An 18289-nucleotide genomic window follows, 5' to 3' on the forward strand; every position below is an offset into this window, starting at 1 on the left:
CATCTTCACTTGGCAATATAATGACCATTATAGGATCATCCATGTGTCACCATCCTATTGTCTGGGATTCCATGTCATTTCATCGTTTTGCATGCTCATTCAAAAAAAAATTGGTGTTTCACTCTGATCCTAGGGCCGATGCACATGGTCAAGCTTCCAAAAGTCGTGTGTCTTTAAGACACTATGTTGTCAAATGGATTTGTATTTATACATTATAAACGTTCATACCCTAGTGAATGTGGGATAAAACATCTTTAACCAATTCCCTTTGAAAACGTGTTGCATTCTATGTGGCCACATACTCTTCTTCTCTTCACTGTGGATTCTTTAAGTCTTCTAATCCTTCATGTTGCCGCCAAGGATGTCGACCACTTTCTCTAAGGTCTACTTTCTATCTTTGTTAGATTGATATTTCTTAGAGAAAATACTATAAGTGCTTTAAATAGTACTCCAGGCCCTTCCTCAAGTGTGAACATGATGCTCATCTTGAATGACCTGTCAATTCTTGGAATTATTGGTTCTCTGGCCAACATCAAAAAGCGGGTAACATTGTTTGAATCATCTTGAATCCCATCTGCAAGAATATCAAGACCATAAATCTCAGTAGCTCAGGCACTTACTATAGCTCCTGTGTCTTTGAGATTATGAGTAGCTATGAACTAGGTTGCACCTATTATATCATCTACTACCTCATGTATAACACCCAAAGCACTCAGTGTATGCTCGCATTAAGAGAGTTCCTATGGATGGCTTAGAACACACTTGAGATCTTCCTTCTCCACCACAGCAAGTGCTAAAACGAAATGATGAACTACTAACTACACTTCACCCATAATATGCCAACAATGGCAAAGAAGCAAATCATAATTATAGTGAATGTTGCCTCCATTCCTCTATCGTGAGTTACCTCTGCTCATCCTGTGCCCTAATGTTTTTAATCTTCATGTGGGTGTTCTTCCTTCTTGCTGTGGGTTGCTCTCCTAAATTCTTTGGGGATGGGTGTGGGCATTATACAGTGAAGTGTTTTTCATAACACAAACTTTTTTAAGAAATAAGATAAGCTCATGCTTTAAAAATATAATATTTGTTATTATTAGCATTGTTATCTAGCAAATGCATATTTGGATGTTATCTATTTTGCATGTATTGGCTGAATAAGTATGTAACATATGTCTCATTTATGGCTACTAGCCTCACATGGATAACAACAAAATCCATCAATTTTAAGTAGTAGTCCATAAGAGATATATATTTGCACTAATTAGGATATTATTTCTTTTTGATGCCCTCTTTTAAACAGTAGCTTGTACTTGAATGGGGAATAGGTTTTTCTTTTTTGGTACACTTTTTTATTGTTAAAAGATGCACTAAGAACCAATCTTGTGGCATAAATGTATTGGGGAACCAACTTCATAACTCATAAAGAGATGGTCTTAGCTCATCGCCTCTTTGCGAAGCTATTCACTGATACTCACCCATGAAAGAGGTGAAGATAATGCCTAATGACATTACAGGCTTCAAAATACTTTCTTACTTTCATGTTCCTCTTAAGAATTGCCTCTATTGCAATAAGATCCTTTGAGAAATGAGTATAGTTTTGTCATGAGGAGCATGTCCAAGAAGATAAGTCAATATAAGTGTAGGATCATGATAAGTTTTCTCCAGTGTCAGATGAATTTGCTTTAGGTTTCTAAATGCAAAAATGTTGAGCTTAGGTTGTCATGAAGCATGCCATCATGGTGGCCTATCAATCTAGCCTTTGACTATTCATACTGGTATTAATGCTTTCCCACAACCTCTTCTTTATTCCAAATATTGATGACATATAAAAATAGTCAACTTGACCTCTTAATGATTATGTTCATGTACAGAAACATTAGCATGGAAAGAATAATTACAACATCTTTTAAAAACATCTTCATTTCCCCATGTCTAATCAGTTTGATGCAATTAGTCGGGCCCCAAAGTGGGTCTGGCTAAAAACATTTTCATTTTTCAACAACTAAACTTTCAAATTGGTCCATTAGTCATCTGATACCGATCCAAATCAAAATCCATCACTGAACTACCAATTAAAACTCTTTTTAACTCTTTTTTGCAACTTGCCAACTTAGTGTCAAGAGGTCCTTTGACTGTCTTTGGAAACTGACCCAAACACCTAACCTAGTTTTGAAATCAACAATATTGGCTCTCTTTTTCACATACTTACACCATGTCAAATATCGTCTCATGATGAATTCTCAGTCAAAAGATATTGAATGTCAAACTTACCCTTTTAGAATTGCCTACAAGAAAACATGTCAGAAAACAATAAATCTCTTTCGGATTTGGCTCTGAAAACTGGGTAAACTGACACTTGGGGAAACAAAAATTGGGGCATTATTTCATTTTCATGAGGACAATCTAAATCTATGATTAAGGCTCATGATGAATAATGAGGTGGAAATGGCAAGCGGTCAAAGTGGGCTACTTAGAATTTGCAGACTGAAAGCATTGGTAGGAAAGCGATTTTTGCAAATGGAATGGACCTGGAAAAGTGTGTAGACAGATTCATCAAGATCTAAAAATTGTTGCACTTAAAGTATTTTTAGAGTACAACACAATGGTACAATCCATTTGATCTCAGCTATTATGGGTTTCGAGATATGACATCACGAAAAGGGATACTGAACAATCTGCCTATCTTGACACTAGTAAAAAGTTACAAATTGCATTTGGAATCACATTCAAAAACTAATCAAACATATTTTTTATAATCTTAAGAAACATAGAAAGTCTCTAACCCCTAAAATGTCATACAAAAGGAATTTTCTCATTTGGATCAATTGGGTCAATGTTATAACAAGTCAAACAAGGCTTCCCAGAATTCAAAACAATTCACATCAACATGACAACAGTAAATGACCAACTTTGAGGGGTTCAAAACCTAGTCAAACGGATTTGAAATGACTAAAAATCTGAAACATAGACTCTCTGGTATGGACACTAAACACTCCCAAAGCAGCAAGTCATGACACATTACTAAGTGCAAGATATTCAATTGCAAACGTAGCCTCCTGTTGTTGTTTGACACTTGGGAAAAAATGCAGAATTGGACATTGCTCAAAATGGGACTTCACGGAATAGCTCAAAATGTCAATTTATCTTCATGAAACACATAGATGTACTGAATGCATGGTGTTAGGAACATTAAACACCTCATGGACCTCAAAAGGATAGTCGGGTACACGTGCATCAAAAAGCACTTAAGGGCATTAAAATTTCTCAATGGTACTCAAAATCAAGGCTTCAATTTTGAGTCCCAACAGATACAATTGTCAAGAAAATTTATTGTGATATATGGAAGAATAGATTCTCTAAGTTTTCTAAAGAGAACAAAAACAAAGTTGAAAGGGTGACGCTTAAAGTTGTGAAAGCAATTGATGAAAGACTAGAAGACATCAATACATTGGTACCCAAGGAGCTAAGGAAAAAACTTTATAAAAAGTGGAGCACTAGTATACAAAATATTGGAAGGATTCTTTATGAATCATTATCCAAACTAAAGTGAAAAATGAAATGAATAGACAAAAGGACATGTATAGAAGTATACAGGAGAAATTTTAGCATGCACAAAAAAATGATTAACAAATCGACTAGTCACATCAAAGAAGTTAAAGAGAGTGTACAAGATAAACACTAGCATGAAGTTGCACGTGAAATAGATGAGTACATCTAAATGAACGAACTACATGGAGGCATCAAAGAATTATCAAGATCAAGAGGTGAGGATACATATAAAGAAAAAGAAGGGTTAAAGAACAAAGTGTTGACCCAAAGTCATGCACATGAGATGTTGGACAAAATGAAGACACACCTAGTCCTTAGATAGAAAAGGATAGTGCCCCACTAGTCACACATATAAGTAAACAAGTCATTAATACCCCAAGGGAGGAAGAAAGTATGGATAGAATCAAATCAACGGACATTATAAATCAATAATAGATTGATGAAACCATCACAGTGGAAACTATAGCATTTGAATTATCTCCAAAAAGTGAAGGAGAGAGAGAGAGAGAGAGAGAGAGAGAGAGAGAGAGAGAGAGAGAGAGAGAGAGAGAGAGAGAGAGAGAGAGAGAGAACATCTTATATGACACATGCATTGGTATAGGAAGAAGAATGGTAAGAGGACAAGTCACTAGAGATGGATCGAGTAAAATGGAAGTTAGAAGAGAAGAATAAATCTAATTATATAGTTGAAGAAGCCCAGTAAGAAGAAGAGACATTAGCATTAGGGCCAACATCTTCAAGATCCAAAGTGTCATATAAAAAAACACTTATACAAAAAAGAAAGCGAAGTGTAAGGGGTATTTCCAGAATTGAAGGAGGTGAACAAATCTAGAAGAAAAAATGAAAAGGTGGATATCTATCATCATCATCCTCTTCAAGCTTTGAAGATGAAGGAGAAATATTTTTAAAGGATGTAGATATAAAAAAGGAAAGGAAAACCCTAGATAACATCAATTATGAAAAGAAACCAACAATAAAAGATATGGATCTAGATGAACTCAAGGAGTATACAAAAATCTTGAAGATATGTAATAACCTAAGTGATAGGAGTAAGCGACAACAAAGGGAAAGAACACTAGTCATCACCAAAGATATTATTGTAGAACTAGACTTAGATGTAGTATATGGTCAAGATATAGATCTGATCAGTCAAATTATTGTGCTAGTTGACAATACCAAGGAGCAACTAGGAGATGTTGAGGTCCTAGTAGAGAAGAAGATGGAGGAAAAAAGAATGGAGAAACTCATCAACTTGGTAGAACTCAAAAATACCATGCTATAAGAGGTGAAAAATGAAATGATTGAGACATTGAAGGTCACTACACTGGTACTATAAAAGGTAATTGATCCTAGTTAATTCATACATGACTTAGAGTAAAAAATCCAACAATCTAATAAGGAGCTTCACTAAATGTAAATTGCATTCAATATAATAACTAATTCTGCATGAATATATTTCCAAGACCGAGGGACAATTGCACTTAATTCAACAATACAAGGTAGAACAAGAAAATAATATTATACTTCTAGCAGTGCAAAGCATAATGTAACCCTTGAGAGGTATAATACAAAGACAAATTAGGAATAAAGAAGCACTAATTGCCATAGCACTGGTTAATACACTAGATGGACTTGAAGATCTCTTGGAAGACCTAAGGATTGAGACCATTGCTTTCACTAATCTCAATGCATCATGGGAAGCTCATCTTGCCAGTACCTAGAGTCAATACAAGGATGTATTTGACACCCTATGAACCATTTTTCATTGATGAAAAAAATGGGGAGAAATGAAGAAGATAGTGGGAGAAGAGATGAAAAATAAAATAAAATAAGAAAAGGTGGAAGATGAATAACGTAAGCAAGGGGATATTGAAGAAGAAGAAGAATAGATAGGTAAGAACAAGGGGATGAATAAGTACAGAATATGGGGGGAAAGAGATGGAGAAGAGAATGTAGACAGAAGTTGAACAATAAGAAAAAAGGGGGAGAGAAAAAGAAGAGAATTAGACAAGACAAGAGGAGTAAAGTAAAAGAAAGCGAAAACCAAGAAAGGTAGAAAAGAACAAAGAATGGGAGGATGAGAACATAAAACAAGTAAATGAACCAAAGAGGAAAATCATAAAGCATTCAACTATTAGAAGTAAGTGGCAGAATGATCAAGGCGATACACCCATAGGGGAAGATCCAAAAGAGGAAATCACTAGAATTTGACTCTAAGAAGAAAGTAACAGTATGATCAATGAACTACACCCAAAGGGGAAGATCTGAAAGAAGCAATCATAAGAATTTGACTAAGTGCACATGTCAATGTAAGGTTCTCTACTGATACAGTTGGATGAATGCAGACAGAAAGGTAGTTTGACAAAAGAGACAAGAATGGTTCAAAATGTTTTTCCCTCAATGCCAAAGGGGAGATTATTGGACTTACAAGTCTCATTGGAATGAAGATTATAAATTGGTGTTTTCATTGATTAGTAACTGGTCAAGGAAGATATAGATGTTATAAGGTAACACTACTACTAGTAGAAGAATGAACCATTATGCATGCATATGATAATACAATATAGACCACCACCGAAAAATAGGCATGTAGGATAGTTGATCACAAATCATCTAAGATAAATCACCATGGACATTACAAGATGCAAGGTCAATCAAAGTTGATGTGAAAAGGAGATATGATAATGCAACAAAAGGATGCAAGGACAAAGGCTACATATAGGTCATAGGTGGACTAGGAGGGATGCCAGTCTAGACCCTACTAGTAGGTGTCATGAGTTTTCTATGAATAGCTTTGGCATGAATTTCAACTCTAAAAATTAGTGGAATTTTGTTTTGGGTAACCATGTCACAATATTGTAGAGTGTCTAAAGGCACTTAGACTTCATTAGTCATGTTGTTGTTGTTGTCAATTGTTGAGAAGAAGAGTTTTGTTGCTGCCAAAAGAATTAATATTATTTTTTCAAGTGAAAGCTAGTGAAGAATACATTTGCAAAGGATAGTGGAGCAGCAGACAAGCTATTTCAAACAATGAGACAGAGGTGAGGCCAAAGGGATCATAGGGAAAGCAAAGTAAAGAAGAAGGTCAATGCATCTTCAAGGATGTGCAATGGAGATCTACACAGCTTGAGATAGTGTTCTTCAAAGATCACTCACTTATATTGCTTTCTTACCATTGCATCTATTTGTAAGCCTCTAATAGGGAAAGTTTTAGTAGTAAGTTGTTGTAAATCCTCTTAAAAGATGTCTCTTGAAAAGAGATTTGTAAATCCTCCAACCAAGTAGCTCTCATAGGCTTTTGTAATCCTAACAAATTATAGACATTCCTAACTAAATTTGTTCTTAGAAGGAACATTTTTAGCTCTTAACCTAGAAACCCTTTACATACACTATAAAGGCTAGTGGATATATTACTCTCGTCATGGTTTTCCTCCTCTCATCAAAGGTTTCCACATACAAAATCATTGTATCACTTGATGTCTGCATTTTTGTGTGAACTTGCATGCTTTTACTTATCTGCTTTTATTGTTGCATTACTATTTACACAACTAGTGTTTAGAATATATTCAACGATAGCTCAAATATCTAATAGAAAAGTTCATACTAATTCACCACAACCCCCTCTCAGTACCCGTTGGGACCAATATACTTGATTAAGACTATTTATCCTAGTTCAAAGCTATTACAAAGACCTACTAGGATCTACCGGATTAAGAGATTTAAAACTTCTTATGAGATTCACCTGGTTAGAGGATTTTTTCTTTAGACTTATTAGGATCCTCCTTACCCTATTGGTTGAGTAACTTAGCTAAGGAATTTAGCTTGCCAATCTTTTAGAATTAACAAGTGAAAGTGATCTAATAATAACACCCACTACTTGACAAATTTAATACACTTTTTCTCAATTTCTCTACTTTGAAACTCTCTTACAAGACTTCTACACCTGTCCTAATTTTTCAAATCAAAATCTTGCATCGTAATCACATCCAAATTGATTTACATCACCATTTTTATAATTTTTTCAAGTCAATAAAAAATCTTAAATGTGTTACCATGAGTTGACTCCACAAGAAATTCAAATTTCCAGAGAGGGCACTAATCCATTGATTTATTTGCCTTGATGTCAGTATAGAACAATTCACCAATCAAACAAATCAACTTTTGACTTTGATTTTACCGAGTTGCTGAATCTACACAACTTTACCCTGTTAGTTGATTTGTTCTAACTATTGTCATTAGTTTAGCTCCTCAAATCTTTATATGTACTACACTCTAGATGTTGTGATGCTAAATATGCACTCTATGACTTTGATGATGTTTCCATGTCAATCGCACTCTATGAAACATCAAATTCCTCATCATAGATCATGAATACTATGACTAGATATCTAGTCACTGACACAGTAGACACTTAACAATTCTATTTGTTAAATTTATTCTTCTATTGGCATTGCCAATCCATCAAGTCGAAAATATTGTGTTGCCAGCAATAACAACACCACTATAATAATCCATGTTCTCTGGGGCCAACAATCTCTCCAAACTTCCTCATTATGCCAACTTATTCCCCCTTCATTAATATTGAAATATTGAAATATAAAATAGACAACACAATGTAAATAATAACAATTTATAATTTAATTTAAATATGACAAGACCAAGACAATAAATTATGTCAATGAAATGATGAAGAAATAATATGTAATTAATTAGTACATTCATAAAGGCAAATCATAATTTCAAATATACATTAAGAAATCATTAGAAAAAAGTTCAATCTTAATAGAACCTAAAATAGTATTATTTTTCAAAACATAAAATATAATAATACAATCCACTTAACCTTTGTAAAATATACTAATGACATAACAATAACTTAAAAATCATTAATACCCACAATCATATACTTCTAATATATATCTGCATTAGGAAGATAGAAAACAAAACAAAAAATCAAATATATATGTCAAACAATAACGCTTACTTTTACTTCAAGTCTCTAATTTTGTTCCAAAAAATCAAATATTTATGTCAAATGATAACGCTTACTTTTACTTCAAGTCTCCAATTTAGTTCTATCCTATATTTGAATCAACTCAAGATTACATGATCCATCCCAAATCATCATGTTTATGTAATGATTATGAATTGCACCTCTTGAAAATCTAATAACTAACTTCTTATTATAATCGATTATTACATTAAAAATTTACATATAAAATTAAGTGACCTTGTTTATCAAAAATTTTAATTCATTTCAAAAGGAAGTTTATTTTCCTCTTCCTACTTCAGATTTGATTTATTGAATTAAAGGAAAAGCCTATAAAATGAAAATAGTTGTCTAGCCTATAAACTGAAAAAAGTTGTTGAAGACAACCAAGCATAAATAGTGTTGTAATAATGGGAATACATACACTTTTACATGAGCCTTGCAACTTTACTTAGTTGACACGAGTAGAAGATATTGAGATCTTTGAATGACAAGTAAAGAATTAGTCTCATCTTAGTGGGCATCTTTGCACTCTTCTTCTCCCTCCTTAGTACATTAAACCTGTCGCCATTGCTTTGACCTACAAATGATTAGGTCAATAACTTTTTACATTTAATCTTTTGGATGGAATATGTCATTTTTTGATGATTGCACCCTCTTTAAGAAAGAATAGTTTAAGTTTACACTTAGTTATAGCATGACTTAATGATCACTTAAGTTACTTGCCATTTTTCATATGGTTATGTCTATTATTATATGTTCTTTGCCAACTTCCTTCGCAAGCAAGGCAAAATGAAGGGGAAAAAAAACCCACATTGATAATGTGATCATTGTCCTTTGTTTGATTATCTAGATTATATCTTCTTTGGTATATGAGATGTACGGATCACTTGATTGGCAATCTCAAATGAATCATTTTGAAGAGCTTTACAAGCCATTTTTCCCTTGGTGATTTTGAATGTAGATGATTTGAGGTGTGATAAGAAGCCCCACATTATCTTTTCCCAAAGAACATGGCCTACAAGGAGACTCTAAATTTATCATCATTATTGTTTTCCCATATTAGTTGGTACACATTAAAATTTGGTAGTCTGTCCCTAAAGCATTATTGCTCTTTCTTTCTTAAGTGTGAGGAATTCAATTAAGATAGAACTCTAAAATCAAGAATAGCTTTTAAGAGTCTTTTTATGGCTTCAAATGTTGTTGCCACTCTAAAAGGTTTGGGCGAGTAAAACGAGGGAAGGACTAGGGCAACATGGGTTCCACTCATATTAATGGTGATGATTGATTTAAAGAATAAAACACCTTTCTTCTCACATGGCATCCACATTCATGTTATTAAGGTTCAAGCAAATCATTAAAAATATGCTCCCCACTTTATTACGGCCAGCTTGCTCCCATGGCCCACAATGATACACAAACCTTATTCCACACCCACAAACAACACTTATAATGCCCCACATAGACTGGTCCATTCCAACTCTCATATAATGTTTGCATGGTAAATTGCAAGAATAATTAAGTTCTTACCTTTACTTTTGTACCAAATTTTCCATGCAGCCAATGGTGAAGATGCACTTTATAGTCTCATATAATAATCCCATGATCAAAACTATTTCCATCGGTGGGGGAGCTCACTTATATGACATAATTTTGAATAAAATTTATATGCTATTTTTTTTGGGGTTTTGGAGTTGATGTTAGTTCATTTTCTAGTGTATTTTTTTTAATGTACATGGTTTAATCATATATAAAGAATCACATTTTGATTTTGTATGTTAATTCTAAATTTAAAAGTATCATAGTTAAGATGATTTATTAGGAATATGATTTTTTTTATAAGTTTGTATATCAATTATCTTGATTGTGTGTCTAGAGTTTGTATTTAAATGTATCATCTAATGTTATTTTAAGAATTACTAGAAATTGACTCCAAGAAATTTGTACTAGTCCTAGATTAATCACACTTTATCTAGTTTCAATTGTATCAACATTCACATTCTCTCTATTACCTCACAAGACTTGTAAAGGAAGTTCATGGTATTCTCTCTATTTATAGCAAAGGATTGAATTAGATTTTAATCATCGCCAAATTCTCAAATGTAATGATAAATAAACAAGTTATACAATTTATAGAAGGTAAGAACTTTTATGGACTTGTCCACATGATAACCAAGTACTTTAAGAATAGACCACAAACATGGTCTTGCCCCAAGCCCTATAAATTTTAAATTATAGTTACCACAAATACTTAATGATTGATGGTGTCTATTTTTAGTATCAAACTTTTTTTTTTAATCAAAGCTTCTCAATCAACCAAACTAAATAAATTTGAAAATGTATCCAGAGCTCTATGATTCGTTTCTATCTTTTATTTCTTACTCTTAATTACTTAACTATTTTCTTATATTGATTAAACTCACCTATGATACGTCCAAACCAACAATCAGAGATTTAACAAAATACTAACAACAAATCAACATCAAAAATTACAATAGTTTAACAATAGTTTGTAAATTATATCTAACAATACACGAACAAACAAACAAAACTAAAGCATTTCTTAGATGATAATCATATGATGCAATTTATTTTCTCGGACCTTGGTGGGCTCGTAGCTTTCATACTCATCCTTCATGATAAAAGTCAATGTAATTTATTGTCAACCTTCTATCTAGAGTGTATTTATTATATTTTAATTCATTATGTTTGCCTTTGTTTTCCTTTCTTAAATCATGTGTCTACAAATATTTATTTTTTCTTGAATGTTGGTCACATGATGTATTTTTATGAGGAGGAGGAAGAAGAATTTGTACATGGTGTATAGTTTTAATTTAAAATCTTTAAAAAAATTATAAGTTAATTATTTTCAAATTCATTAGATAATATAGATGATGTTTCATACACTTTTGTTATCATTTATGATATTTATAAGATACTTATCAATAAATGTATGGTATAGATACAATTAAGGCTATAGGAAAAAATGGTCATGACATTAAATATTATCCTATTGTGACCATATTTCCCTATCGCCTCTTTTTTTCATTATATAATCATGATTTTATCACTAGAATCTCAATTCATAGATCTCACACACCAATCACCCTCATATTTTTTCTTATAAACTTATAAGTATTATTCATTCATACTTATAGTCTTGATATTATTATTGTTTATATGCATTGCTCTAATATCTCATATGTTGTTCAACCTTCACCTACTACACTTTTGTTTATACATTATACATATATAGCTTTATCTAGCTATAGCAACATTAAGTCTCAACTTATTTATACTCTGCATTTGATTATGTGTATCCCCCTTTGTTTCTTCCACTCATATGTCTTGGATTTCTAGCAAGTTGCTTGTATGTACACTTATATAAATTTTATCTTGTACACTAATAGTTTCCCACACATTTGCCTCAATGCTTTACTGTACCATCCAACAATTGGCCACCACTACAAGTGAAATACAAAATGCAAGCCCTGTTTTAATAATTTAAAAATATATCCTCATAAGGACTTGACAAGTGAATCAATGTGTAATCTATTGTCATGTGACTTTTTTTATGGAGGGTTCAGACCTGTGAGACAACCCAGTGAAGGCGTGAGGCCTACAAGCTACTAACTAGCCAAGGCCATCACTGAAACAATTTAGAAACCTCTTTGGCTTAAAGCCAAGGACTAAGGAGCGTCCATGCCATCAAAATCACCTGGGGCATGATCCTGACCTCATCCCTTATGATGTTGAAGCCTTGCACTCAACAAGACTTTATCCCTAGTGTGCTCTTTCTGAGCAATTCAACTTCACCAATAGACCAAGGGCCCATTGATGACATGTGACATATTAACCTATCATTCGCTAAGAAAAAGTGTGGCTTTTCAATTTGTAATTAATAATGGTAGAAGAAATCCATTAACTTGATTCAATATTTTGAAGAAATATTTTCATATTAATTTTATAATGGGTATTTGCTAAATTATTTACATGAAGCCAACAAATGTATTTCTTTATTTGATTTTATTGTTTACATCACTATTCCACCAATCTCTTAGGGACATAGTTAATGATGTTATTGATTACATTTGACTAATATTAGGGTTAAAAACACTTTTACATAATTAGTACAATATAGTCAATAAATAAATGAGACTATATCAATAATTATGAAAAAAAATTAATTGCGTTAATGAATATATAATTTGTCAAAAAACAACAAGCATCAATAATTATTTACCAGTAGTCACCTTGCAATCATCAAACTTAAAGTAACTCATTCAATTATTAGAGTTATAAAAAAAAAAAAATAGTCCTATAGTATAGTACATATCATAATTACGAGATTAAGTTGGTAGAAATTAATATTACTACACTATGGCATCATTATAACTTATTACCCTCATATATCTCAATAAAATAAATAAATGTCACTAGTTTCATATCAGTTCACCATTAACTTGAAACCTAAAGGGTGTACATTTTTCACTAGATTGGAGGAGCCTTTTTGTATCATGCTGCAATAGTTCATGTCACATCAATATATCATATTACCTTCTACCAAATTAATTGATGAATCTACAAGATTACTGCATTACTTAAATTCTATTTCTCATTATTTTTCTTCTATCATAAGGTCATTGTGAAAATAGACACATAAAATCAAGCATAATATGTAAGATATTAGTAACAATAATACTCTCCAAGTTGAAAGGGCATGTGTGTAGCTAAGTTGGTGTGAAGGTGAGTCAAGCTAATGATTCAAGTGATACGTATCAACTTCAATTTGAATCTCATTTGGATTATCACAAATCGTTTAGCACAAACAAGTAACAAAGTTGGCTTGAGGTTGTAGGTAATTCCCCATGGTATTAGGTTCAAATTTGAGATTGGTCCATCCCCAAGGATTAGTCTCCCCATATACTTTCCCCTTCATGAATCCCAACTTAGTAGTAAGGGCTCCTAAGGTAAGGTTTGGTTGGTCACAAGGATACCCTGAGTTACAAAAAACATATCATCCAAGTTGAAGGTACTAATGATAATGGAAATAAATGTGCACCACTTATGAAGTCAATGATGGGTATACTCTTGCTGTTATTTATAATGATCCTATTATTTTTGTTCAAAACCCTATTTTAAGACTTCATAATACTACTAAAACTAAAGATACCAAACATTATGACATTTGGTGAAATATGTACATACAAGTGAGTATGAATGGCACATCATGCAATGGTATGATGATTGACCCTGGTGCTCTAGAAAAAGTTTTGGTAGGCACAAGGGAAATCATAAAAAATGAAAAAGTGTCAAATATAGTAAAGGGTGTATAATTAATCATGCATTCATATGATATTTATCAAAGCAAAAAATTAACCATATTTTTAAAATCTGAAAAATAAGTGAATGTAATTGACATTGTAAGATCTTCATTGGGTTCTACATATATAATCTCAAAAATAACACATGTATATATCAATCTTTCTTAGAGATATTTCATGACCATGAATCATTATCATCATTGAATCACTTATTTTATATTATTACATTAAAAATAATAATTCCCAATGGGTCCTTGGTCTACTAGTGAAGTTGAATGGATCCAAATGAGCCCATAAGGTATCAAGTAGTATTGAAAGCAAGACTCTGAAAACAAAATAAATGAGGTTGGGATTGTTCCCCCAAAAAATTGGGTTGATTCGATATCTCTTAGTCCTTGGCTCTTGGTAAAAAAATGTTCCAAGTTATAGTCTCATTCTCCTATTTTATGTAGCTAAAACTACTTTATGAAGGCCCTTGCTACGCTAGTATTCACACAAACTTTTTTTCCCCATTGATTTTCCTTATTTTTTGTCTAAATATCCATAGAGAAGGGAGAATTATATGATATTATTTCATTTAAATGATTTTTTTTCTTATTGAGTTTAATACATTACCATTTTAGTGCACTCATATGTCTTATGTTTCTACCACTACTCCTTTGTAGAATTGTATAACCATTTTCTTTGACAAAAATACTTTATCCACACAGGTCTTTATTTTTTTTTCTATATTATTCATTATTTTTCTGTCATTATGAGTGGATTACAAAATACAAACCCAATTTTAATAGTTCACAAAAAATATCCTCCAAGTTTTGAATAGTTATAATCTATTGGCATGTCATATATTAATATATCCTTCACTAATAAGATTCATGCCATGTTAGTTTACAATGAATGATTGTAGAAGCAATCCATTGACTTGATTAAATATTTTTAGATTAATTTTATAATATTATTTTCTTAACTATTTCCATTAGACAAGAGAATGTATTCCTTTATTTGATTGTATTATTTATAGTATCATCCCTTGAATCTCTTATAGACATACTTAATGATGTTGTTGATGAGGTCTCTTAATAATAACCATAATGTAGACACTTTTAGAAAGTTAGTATAGTATATAGTGTTGGCATAACTATCAAAACTCTAAGGGACTATACTGGTGAAGGTATTGGTGTGACTAGTTATGATCTCATTGTCATTGATGTCAAGGTGAAGACTGATATAACACATACTTGTGACCCCAGTTCACAGGTCTGACTGGAGAAATAAGAAGGACAAGCCAAGTTGAGACAATAAAGAGGGCAGTCACACTTCTAGACTAAATCATGCTAAGTGTGTAAGGATATGAAGGGTGTTCTCAAGCAAGAAGATAGGTTGGTATGATTGGCCAATGTGAAGAAAGGATGAGTCATGCTAGTAGGATAAAGAGAAAGGTAAAGATACTTGTGACTTCCATGTCACAAAGCAGGTGGGTCACACCTAACATTGCATTTAGTGGGAATGGTACTATTACATCAAGGACATATGAAAGAAATCAAATTTGAGTTATTTCTAGTAGATCAAGCTATCAAAGTCATAGAATATCTATAACTTATTTTTGTACAAGGTAAATCTCACAAGAATGATACATGACAAAGACAAGGATTCAAGCTAACATAGATGCAGAACTCAAATTTTGAACTTTCATATTAGGGTTCAAAGTCAAGTAATCAAGGATCATACAAAAGACTTTAAGTTTGAAAGAACAACTTAAATCACAAAGTGCAAGAGAATGAAGCCATAGAGTTAAGATAAACATGATCTTGAAACAAGGTTCACAAAGAAGAGTCAAGAATAGTATGTAAGAAGATAGTGTGTTGAGGAGAGCCAGTGTGCTGATCAACATAGTGAAGAAGTATGTTGTAGGCAGTAGAGCCAAGAACATAGCAACTGTGTCTGAGTTATAGATCTAAGGGAGAGAAGAGAAAGGTTTAGACCAATTCAAGTGTATCCAAGTGACCTATATCCAACTAAATATAGTAGCTATTTTGTTTAGATCAAAATCTATTTTGTTTTACAATCACTACAACAAAAAGTCCTATTGTAGGTGAACTTTAAGAAGTTCTTTGTATTCAAATCCCCTAACAATGTGACAAATTAGTTTTTGCTTCAAAGCCCTTTAACCAAGATGCTCTTAATTTGAAAGAATCTTACATGTGTTTTCTAAATCCCTTAACTAGGTGGCACTCAACAATGTCCTTGTAATCTTTTAATAGAGATAATCTCTTGATCGAATGTAGTTTAGGAGAGTGAAAAAATTGTGAGGATCATCTTACACACTATGGTTTTCATTGTAGTCAAGTTTCCAAGAGATAAATGCCAATGTTATGTGATTTTATCTTCATGTTAATTCATTTTTCTTAATTCTAATTAGTTGATTTCGAGACATCACTATCAACAAGTCAGTATGCAGGAAAAAAGGTGAAAGAAATTAAAATTATCTAGAATATACTGATTCAACCCCCTCTCAGTATATTCACCTATGTGTGGAAAAATAATTGATATTAGAGCCTAGGACCTATAAAGGAAGGAGTCTAACAACTTGAGTTCAAAGATCAATATGATGAAGAGAGAAGTGCTAAAGTTTTCAAAAGAAAAGTATAGCATATGGTGCAGAAAAATGAGACTACATCTAATAACTCTTGGAGAAGGGTACTAGAATCACATTGAGACCAAGTATGTTGATCCCAATGGTCCACTAAGTGTTGATTAGATAAAGGATAAAGATATTCATCTAGTTACAATGGATACCCTAGCTTGCACCATGTCATATGTTCAGACAAGAATGTCTAGAAGGATAAAGATGATAACCTAAGAGGGAAGTAAGATGAGATGAGATTGAAAGGAGGATAAGAAATTGAATAATATGACAAGAGGGTTAAGGATCTGATGCTAACCCCAAGATTTGTAGGAGGCACACTATAAGAAGATGATGTAGTGAGAAATATACTGATAACCTTTCTACCCAAGTATACCTTAAGAGTCTCATCCATTCAAGAACTAAGATCAAAAGAAAAGCTTAAGGTATCTCTTGATTCCTTAATATGAAATATCTTTGTGTTTGAGTTTAGAAACTACAAAAAATAGTAAACCAAAGGGTGAAGTTGCATTGAAAGCTTCAACTACACTTGTTACACCCCAAAAAGAAAAGAAGGTGGAAAGAAATTGAGAATTGCTATGTTGAAGAGTCTAAATAAGAAAATTCAGAGGCTTTGTTCACAAAAATAATACCAAGAGGAAAAGGGAAGTATAAGGGAAAGATTCCATTTAAGTGTTTCAATTGCAAAAAGGTAGGAAACTTTTTTGCAAGATGTCCTAATCCTATCAAGAAAGAGAAGAAAGGATGGACAAGCTTCAAAGAAAAAGAAAAGAAGTGTTGTTACATCTTTGAGGAAGGTGTGACTAGTGAGGAGTCAACTAGTTTAGATGACAATGATGATGATGAGCAGAATTTTTTGCTATAACTGAGGAAAGGGAGGAAAGAACTTTAATATTAAGTACCAGCTATAATAAAATGTATCATATATAGTGGGTGCTCTCACCACATGACTGGTGACAAGAGAAAGTTCCACGAATTAGAGGAATGGTAAGATTTGATAAAAACTCTTCATGTACGATAGTAGGAAAGGGCATTGTTTCCCTAAATGACTTCACTAATTGTGAAGATGTTTGTCTGGTAAAAGGTCTCAAGTATAACCTACTAAGTGTAGCTTAGCTAGTCAATAAAGTTTATAAGTTTGATTTTGACAAAGGATCATGCAAAATTCTTGACAAGACAAGTAAGCTACTAGGTATAGGAGAAAAAAGAAGAGGTAATCTATTCTACCTCAACACGTATGTCAATACTTTTTGTATAGCTAAGTATGACAATAGTTGGTTGTGGAATAGGAGACTATGCCATGTAAATTTTGAGAGTATTGTTAAGGTAGGAGGAAAGAAATGTGAGAGGCTTGCCTCCAATCAATAAACCTAACAATGTCATGTGTAAAGGCTATCAACTAGGAAAGTTGGCTAGTTCTAGTTGTTAGGAATGAACCATGGATAGAAATAACAATTACATGCAAATATAAACTATATCAAAAAATAATAGATCACACAAAAAAGAACACAAGATACCAAGATTTAACATGGTTCACCCAATCCCTAGGCTACGTCCACCAAACAACAAGTATGATATTATTATGATCTAGTGATTATAACCTGATTACAATCTATAGTCCCTTACAGGTCAATACCATTGCAAGAACCAATTTTTGCATCACAACTATGAAACAATCCCTAACCCTAAGCTCTTTTATACAAGTATTTTTACTACTTTAGGGTTATAATTAATAATTACATGTTGGCCCAAAATCTCAATAAAATAGGGCCCAATTATGAA

At 32.6% G+C, this 18289-nt stretch overlaps 1 pseudogene; it reads right to left on the reverse strand.

Moving 5' to 3' along the window:
• Window positions 1–344: 344 nt before the first annotated feature.
• The window catches only part of LOC149566306 (arogenate dehydratase 2 pseudogene), a 50719-nt pseudogene continuing 32774 nt past the window's right edge, over window positions 345–18289 (reverse strand).

Source organism: Cupressus sempervirens, chromosome 3 (assembly GCF_028749045.1).
Source record: "Cupressus sempervirens isolate cs-2001-9-10 chromosome 3, ASM2874904v1, whole genome shotgun sequence".
Taxonomy (NCBI): domain Eukaryota; kingdom Viridiplantae; phylum Streptophyta; class Pinopsida; order Cupressales; family Cupressaceae; genus Cupressus; species Cupressus sempervirens.